This window comes from Rutidosis leptorrhynchoides, chromosome 6 (assembly GCF_046630445.1).
Source record: "Rutidosis leptorrhynchoides isolate AG116_Rl617_1_P2 chromosome 6, CSIRO_AGI_Rlap_v1, whole genome shotgun sequence".
Lineage (NCBI taxonomy): Eukaryota > Viridiplantae > Streptophyta > Magnoliopsida > Asterales > Asteraceae > Rutidosis > Rutidosis leptorrhynchoides.
Window position 1 is genome coordinate 11,302,569 of NC_092338.1, and position 9,208 is coordinate 11,311,776.

A 9,208-nucleotide genomic window follows, 5' to 3' on the forward strand; every position below is an offset into this window, starting at 1 on the left:
TAAATCAAAGTTTATCATAGTTTTTAATTAACTAACCCAAAACAGCCCGCGGTGTTACTACGACGGCGTAAATCCGGTTTTACGGTGTTTTTCGTGTTTCCAGGTTTTAAATCATTAAGTTAGCATATCATATAGATATAGAACATGTGTTTAGTTGATTTTAAAAGTCAAGTTAGAAGGATTAACTTTTGTTTGCGAACAAGTTTAGAATTAACTAAACTATGTTCTAGTGATTACAAGTTTAAACCTTCGAATAAGATAGCTTTATATGTATGAATCGAATGATGTTATGAACATCATTACTACCTTAAGTTCCTTGGATGAACCTACTGGAAAAGAGAAAAATGGATCTAGCTTCAATGGATCCTTGGATGGCTCAAAGTTCTTGAAGCAAAATCATGACACGAAAACAAGTTCAAGTAAGATCATCACTTGAAATAAGATTGTTATAGTTATAGAAATTGAACCAAAGTTTGAATATGATTATTACCTTGTATTAGAATGATAACCTACTGTAAGAAACAAAGATTTCTTGAGGTTGGATGATCACCTTACAAGATTGGAAGTGAGCTAGCAAACTTGAAAGTATTCTTGATTTTATGAAACTAGAACTTTTGGAATTTATGAAGAACACTTAGAACTTGAAGATAGAACTTGAGAGAGTTCAATTAGATGAAGAAAATTGAAGAGTGAAAGTATTTGTAGGTGTTTTTGGTCGTTGGTGTATGGATTAGATATAAAGGATATGTAATTTTGTTTTCATGTAAATAAGTCATGAATGATTACTCATATTTTTGTAATCTTATGAGATATTTCATGCTAGTTGCCAAATGATGGTTCCCACATGTGTTAGGTGACTCACATGGGCTGCTAAGAGCTGATCATTGGAGTGTATATACCAATAGTACATACATCTAAAAGCTGTGTATTGTACGAGTACGAATACGGGTGCATACGAGTAGAATTGTTGATGAAACTGAACGAGAATGTAATTGTAAGCATTTTTGTTAAGTAGAAGTATTTTGATAAGTGTATTGAATTCTTTCAAAAGTGTATAAATACATATTAAAACACTACATGTATATACATTTTAACTTAGTCGTTAAGTCATCGTTAGTCGTTACATGTAAGTGTTGTTTTGAAACCTTTAGGTTAACGATCTTGTTAAATGTTGTTAACCCAATGTTTATAATAACAAAAGAGATTTTAAATTATTATATTATCATGATATTATGATGTACGAATATCTCTTAATATGATATATATACTTTAAATGTTGTTACAACGATAAACGTTACATATATGTCTCGTTTCAAAATCATTAAGTTAGTAGTCTTGTTTTTACATATGTAGTTCATTGTTAATATAATTAATGATATGTTTACTTATCATAATATCATGTTAACTATATATATAACCATATATATGTCATCATATAGTTTTTTTTTTACAAGTTTTAACGTTCGTGAATCACCGGTCAACTTGGGTGGTCAATTGTCTATATGAAACCTATTTCAATTAATCAAGTCTTAACAAGTTTGATTGCTTAACATGTTGGAAACATTTAATCATGTAAACATCAATCTCAATTAATATATATAAACATGGAAAAGTTCGGGTCACTACAGTACCTACCCGTTAAATAAATTTCGTCCCGAAATTTTAAGCTGTTGAAGGTGTTGGCGAATCTTCTGGAAATAGATGCGGGTATTTCTTCTTCATCTGATCTTCACGCTCCCAGGTGAACTCGGGTCCTCTACGAGCATTCCATCGAACCTTAACAATTGGTATCTTGTTTTGCTTAAGTCTTTTAACCTCACGATCCATTATTTCGACGGGTTCTTCGATGAATTGGAGTTTTTCGTTGATTTGGATTTCATCTAACGGAATAGTGAGATCTTCTTTAGCAAAACATTTCTTCAAATTCGAGACGTGGAAAGTGTTATGTACAGCCGCGAGTTGTTGAGGTAACTCAAGTCGGTAAGCTACTGGTCCGACACGATCAATAATCTTGAATGGTCCAATATACCTTGGATTTAATTTCCCTCGTTTACCAAATCGAACAACGCCTTTCCAAGGTGAAACTTTAAGCATGACCATCTCTCCAATTTCAAATTCTATATCTTTTCTTTTAATGTCAGCGTAGCTCTTTTGTCGACTTTGGGCGGTTTTCAACCGTTGTTGAATTTGGATGATCTTCTCGGTAGTTTCTTGTATAATCTCCGGACCCGTAATCTGTCTATCCCCCACCTCACTCCAACAAATCGGAGACCTGCACTTTCTACCATAAAGTGCTTCAAACGACGCCATCTCAATGCTTGAATGGTAGCTGTTGTTGTAGGAAAATTCTGCTAACGGTAGATGTCGATCCCAACTGTTTCCGAAATCAATAACACATGCTCGTAGCATGTCTTCAAGCGTTTGTATCGTCCTTTCGCTCTGCCCATCAGTTTGTGGATGATAGGCAGTACTCATGTCTAGACGAGTTCCTAATGCTTGCTGTAATGTCTGCCAGAATCTTGAAATAAATCTGCCATCCCTATCAGAGATAATAGAGATTGGTATTCCATGTCTGGAGACGACTTCCTTCAAATACAGTCGTGCTAACTTCTCCATCTTGTCATCTTCTCTTATTGGTAGGAAGTGTGCTGATTTGGTGAGACGATCAACTATTACCCAAATAGTATCAAAACCACTTGCAGTCCTTGGCAATTTAGTGATGAAATCCATGGTAATGTTTTCCCATTTCCATTCCGGGATTTCGGGTTGTTGAAGTAGACCTGATGGTTTCTGATGCTCAGCTTTGACCTTAGAACACGTCAAACATTCTCCTACGTATTTAGCAACATCGGCTTTCATACCCGGCCACCAAAAATGTTTCTTGAGATCCTTGTACATCTTCCCCGTTCCAGGATGTATTGAGTATCTGGTTTTATGAGCTTCTCTAAGTACCATTTCTCTCATATCTCCAAATTTTGGTACCCAAATCCTTTCAGCCCTATACCGGGTTCCGTCTTCTCGAATATTAAGATGTTTCTCCGATCCTTTGGGTATTTCATCCTTTAAATTTCCCTCTTTTAAAACTCCTTGTTGCGCCTCCTTTATTTGAGTAGTAATGTTATTATGAATCATTATATTCATAGATTTTACTCGAATGGGTTCTCTATCCTTCCTGCTCAAGGCATCGGCTACCACATTTGCCTTCCCCGGGTGGTAACGAATCTCAAAATCGTAATCATTCAATAATTCAATCCACCTACGCTGTAGTGACCCGAACTTTTCCATGTTTATATATATTAATTGAGATTGATGTTTACATGATTAAATTTTTCCAACATGTTAAGCAATCAAACTTGTTAAGACTTGATTAATTGAAATAGGTTTCATATAGACAATTGACCACCCAAGTTGACCGGTGATTCACGAACGTTAAAACTTGTAAAAAAACTATATGATGACATATATATGGTTATATATATAGTTAACATGATATTATGATAAGTAAACATATCATTAATTATATTAACAATGAACTACATATGTAAAAAACAAGACTACTAACTTAATGATTTTGAAACGAGACATATATGTAACGTTTATCGTTGTAACGACATTTAATGTATATATATCATATTAAGAGATATTCGTACATCATAATATCATGATAATATAATAATTTAAAATCTCTTTTGTTATTATAAACATTGGGTTAACAACATTTAACAAGATCGTTAACCTAAAGGTTTCAAAACAACACTTACATGTAACGACTAACGATGACTTAACGACTCAGTTAAAATGTATATACATGTAGTCTTTTAATATGTATTCATACACTTTTGAAAGACTTCAAGACACTTATCAAAATACTTCTACTTAACAAAAATGCTTACAATTACATCCTCGTTTAGTTTCATCAACAATTCTACTCGTATGCACCCGTATTCGTACTCGTACAATACACAACTTTTAGATGTATGTACTATTGGTATATACACTCCAATGATCAGCTCTTAGCAGCCCATGTGAGTCACCTAACACATGTGGGAACCATCATTTGGCAACTAGCATGAAATATCTCATAAAATTACAAAAATATGAGTAATCATTCATGACTTATTTACATGAAAACAAAATTACATATCCTTTATATCTAATCCATACACCAACGACCAAAAACACCTACAAACACTTTCATTCTTCAATTTTCTTCATCTAATTGAACTCTCTCAAGTTCTATCTTCAAGTTCTAAGTGTTCTTCATAAATTCCAAAAGTTCTAGTTTCATAAAATCAAGAATACTTTCAAGTTTGCTAGCTCACTTCCAATCTTGTAAGGTGATCATCCAACCTCAAAAAATCTTTGTTTCTTACAGTAGGTTATCATTCTAATACAAGGTAATAATCATATTCAAACTTTGGTTCAATTTCTATAACTATAACAATCTTATTTCAAGTGATGATCTTACTTGAACTTGTTTTCGTGTCATGATTCTGCTTCAAGAACTTCGAGCCATCCAAGGATCCATTGAAGCTAGATCCATTTTTCTCTTTTCCAGTAGGTTTATCCAAGGAAATTAAGGTAGTAATGATGTTCATAACATCATTCGATTCATACATATAAAGCTATCTTATTCGAAGGTTTAAACTTGTAATCACTAGAACATAGTTTAGTTAATTCTAAACTTGTTCGCAAACAAAAGTTAAATCTTCTAACTTGACTTTTAAAAATCAACTAAACACATGTTCTATATCTATATGATATGCTAACTTAATGATTTAAAACCTGAAAACACGAAAAATACCGTAAAACCGGATTTACGCCGTCGTAGTAACACCGCGGGCTGTTTTGGGTTAGTTAATTAAAAACTATGATAAACTTTGATTTAAAAGTTGTTATTCTGAGAAAATGATTTTTATTATGAACATGAAACTATATCCAAAAATTATGGTTAAACTCAAAGTGAAAGTATGTTTTCTAAAATGGTCATCTAGACGTCGTTCTTTCGACTGAAATGACTACCTTTACAAAAACGACTTGTAACTTATTTTTCCGACTATAAACCTATACTTTTTCTGTTTAGATTCATAAAATAGAGTTCAATATGAAACCATAGCAATTTGATTCACTCAAAACGGATTTAAAATGAAGAAGTTATGGGTAAAACAAGATTGGATAATTTTTCTCATTTTAGCTACGTGAAAATTGGTAACAAATCTATTCCAACCATAACTTAATCAACTTGTATTGTATATTATGTAATCTTGAGATACCATAGACACGTATACAATGTTTCGACCTATCATGTCGACACATCTATATATATTTCGGAACAACCATAGACACTCTATATGTGAATGTTGGAGTTAGCTATACAGGGTTGAGGTTGATTCCAAAATATATATAGTTTGAGTTGTGATCAATACTGAGATACGTATACACTGGGTCGTGGATTGATTCAAGATAATATTTATCGATTTATTTCTGTACATCTAACTGTGGACAACTAGTTGTAGGTTACTAACGAGGACAGCTGACTTAAGAAACTTAAAACATCAAAATATATTAAAAGTGTTGTAAATATATTTTGAACATACTTTGATATATATGTATATATTGTTATAGGTTCGTGAATCAACCAGTGGCCAAGTCTTACTTCCCGACGAAGTAAAAATCTGTGAAAGTGAGTTATAGTCCCACTTTTAAAATCTAATATTTTTGGGATGAGAATACATGCAGGTTTTATAAATGATTTACAAAATAGACACAAGTACGTGAAACTACATTCTATGGTTGAATTATCGAAATCGAATATGCCCCTTTTTATTAAGTCTGGTAATCTAAGAATTAGGGAACAGACACCCTAATTGACGCGAATCCTAAAGATAGATCTATTGGGCCTAACAAACCCCATCCAAAGTACCGGATGCTTTAGTACTTCGAAATTTATATCATATCCGAAGGGTGTCCCGGAATGATGGGGATATTCTTATATATGCATCTTGTTATTGTCGATTACCAGGTGTTCACCATATGAATGATTTTTATCTCTATGTATGGGATGTGTATTGAAATATGAAATCTTGTGGTCTATTGTTACGATTTGATATATATAGGTTAAACCTATAACTCACCAACATTTTTGTTGACGTTTTAAGCATGTTTATTCTCAGGTGATTATTAAGAGCTTCCGCTGTTGCATACTAAAATAAGGACAAGATTTGGAGTCCATGTTTGTATGATATTGTGTAAAAACTGCATTCAAGAAACTGATTTCGATGTAACATATTTGTATTGTAAACCATTATGTAATGGTCGTGTGTAAACAGGATATTTTAGATTATCATTATTTGATAATCTACGTAAAGCTTTTTAAACCTTTATTTATGAAATAAAGGTTATGGTTTGTTTTAAAAATGAATGCAGTCTTTGAAAAAACGTCTCATATAGAGGTCAAAACCTCGCAACGAAATCAATTAATATGGAACGTTTTTAATCAATAAGAACGGGACATTTCAGTTGGTATCAGAGCGTTGGTCTTAGAGAACCAGAAAATTTGCATTAGTGTGTCTTATCGAGTTTGTTAGGATGCATTAGTGAGTCTGGACTTCGACCGTGTTTTCTTTAAAAATGATTGCTTAACATTTTTGTTGGAAACTATATATTTTTAACATATGAATATTATGTGATATATTAATCTCTTAACGTGTTTGATATTATGTGATAGATGTCTACCTCTAGAACAAGTCCCATTGACTCACCTAATAATAATGAAGAGTCAAATGTAAATTGGAATAATTTGTGGACTGATTCACAAGTTCCCGAAGAGGAACCGGAAGAAGAGTCGGAACCGGAAGAAGAATCGGAACCGGAAGAAGAATCGGAACCGGATGAAGAAATAGAACCGGTGGGGGAAATAATAAAACGGTTAAGTAAAAGAAAATCCTCAACCAACCGACCAAAGTTAATTATGGTCAATGGTGTTTTCGCCAAGGAAGCAAAATATTGGGAGGATTACCAATTCTCCGATGAATCGGATTCCGACGAGAATTCCGATGATGTTATAGAAATTACCCCAACTGAATTTAAAAAGGCAAAAGAAAATAATAAGGGAAAGGGCATAAAAATAGAGAAACCTAATTCCAACCCCGATGAACTTTATATGTATCGTCAACCCCCGAAGTCCTTAAGTTGTAACAATGACCCGGGAACCTCTAAACCACCAGGTTTTTCTAAACCAATGTGGACAACGACGGTTCGTATTAGGGGAACATCATATATCCCTAGAAACTTGGCAAAACGAACCAAAACCGAAGAAGAAGAAACGAGCGAGTCGGAATAAGATAGTTGTATTCGTGTGGTGTAATATATGGAATATAGTGTTCTTATGCTTTATGATATATGTAAAAATTGCTTGTATTAATAAGTATTTTTTTTTATGAATCTAACTCTTGTCTATTTTACAGTTTAAAAATACAAAATGGATAGACAACCCAATATTTTAAGAGACCTACCCGGAGACATGATTGATGAAATCTTGTCTAGAGTCGGCCAGAATTCTTCGGCACAACTATTTAAGGCGAGATCAGTTTGTAAGACATTCGAAGAACGTTCCAAGAATGTCTTGGTTTATAAGAGACTTTCGTTTGAAAGATGGGGGATATCACATTGGGAAACCCATAAGTTACGATGTGTTTACTTTGACGCATATATTGCGGGGAACCCAAATGCTATTTTACGCAACGGGTTAAGAAATTATTTTGACTCAATATATCCGAATATTGGACTTCGTGATTTAGAAAAAGCGGCTAACATGCAACATAAAGAAGCATGTTATGCTTACGGATTAGTAATGTTCGCTTCTCACCAAAGTGAGAACAAGAACATCGGGCTACAACTATTAAACAAAACATTCCCTCAAGTGACGGAGTCGGTAATTGGGGTAAGAAATGAGGTTTTTAGGTTATTACGAGACTGTTGGTCATTACGTAACCCTCGTCCCTTTGACGACGTTACAACACGCTGTCTTATCAACGGCCATAACGGTTATGTTGCACAAGACCAAGGATGGGAAGTAGTCCTAGTAAAACCAGAATGCATGACTTGTTTCTGGACGTATGAATTACGTGTCTTTATTGCCTTTGCTGAACGACTTGTGTACTAGCTAGAATTGTCTTCACAACTATCTTGTATCAAAGTTAGTGTGTGCTATATTTCATGCTTTATGTAAAATAAGTGGTATTGTAAGTTTGTAAAATATTGTATAAAAGTTTGAACGCGAAATATTATTATAATTAGTTTTTCATATAGAATTGTAGTAGTTGAATTGTATATTAGCTACTAAGTATGAACTTAACGGGTAGGTACTACCCGAATTTAAACTTATAAAACGCTAATATGAAGAAAAAGCTTTTATAAATGAGTTCATATTATGCTACGAAATACTATTAACTACTCTTAATATTCTGTATGATTAACTTGTTCCATTTAACTATTTTGAAGGAAATGGCACCGACTACTCGACACACCGTGAATATGAATGAAGAGGAATTCCGTACTTTTCTAGCTTCAAACATAGCCGCAGTACAGGCTGCGCTACATACCAACAATAACCTTGGATCTAGCAGTACAGGAAATCGTGTAGGATGCACCTACAAAGAATTCACTGCCTGCAAACCTTTGGAATTTGATGGAACCGAAGGACCGATCGGATTGAAACGGTGGACCGAGAAGGTCGAATCGGTGTTTGCCATAAGTAAGTGTACTGAAGAAGACAAAGTGAAGTACGCTACGCATACCTTCACAGGTTCTGCGTTAACATGGTGGAATACCTATCTAGAGCAAGTGGGACAAGATGATGCGTACGCACTACCGTGGTCAGCATTCAAGCACTTGATGAACGAGAAGTACCGTCCCAGAACCGAGGTCAATAAGCTCAAGACAGAACTTAGAGGGTTACGAACCCAAGGATTTGATATTACCACGTACGAAAGACGATTCACAGAATTGTGCCTATTGTGTCCGGGAGCATTCGAAGATGAGGAAGAGAAGATCGACGCGTTTGTGAAAGGATTACCGGAAAGAATCCAAGAAGATATAAGTTCACACGAGCCCGCCTCCATACAACAGGCATGTAGAATGGCTCACAAACTCGTGAACCAAATTGAAGAAAGAATTAAAGAACAGACTGCTGAAGAGGCCAATGTGA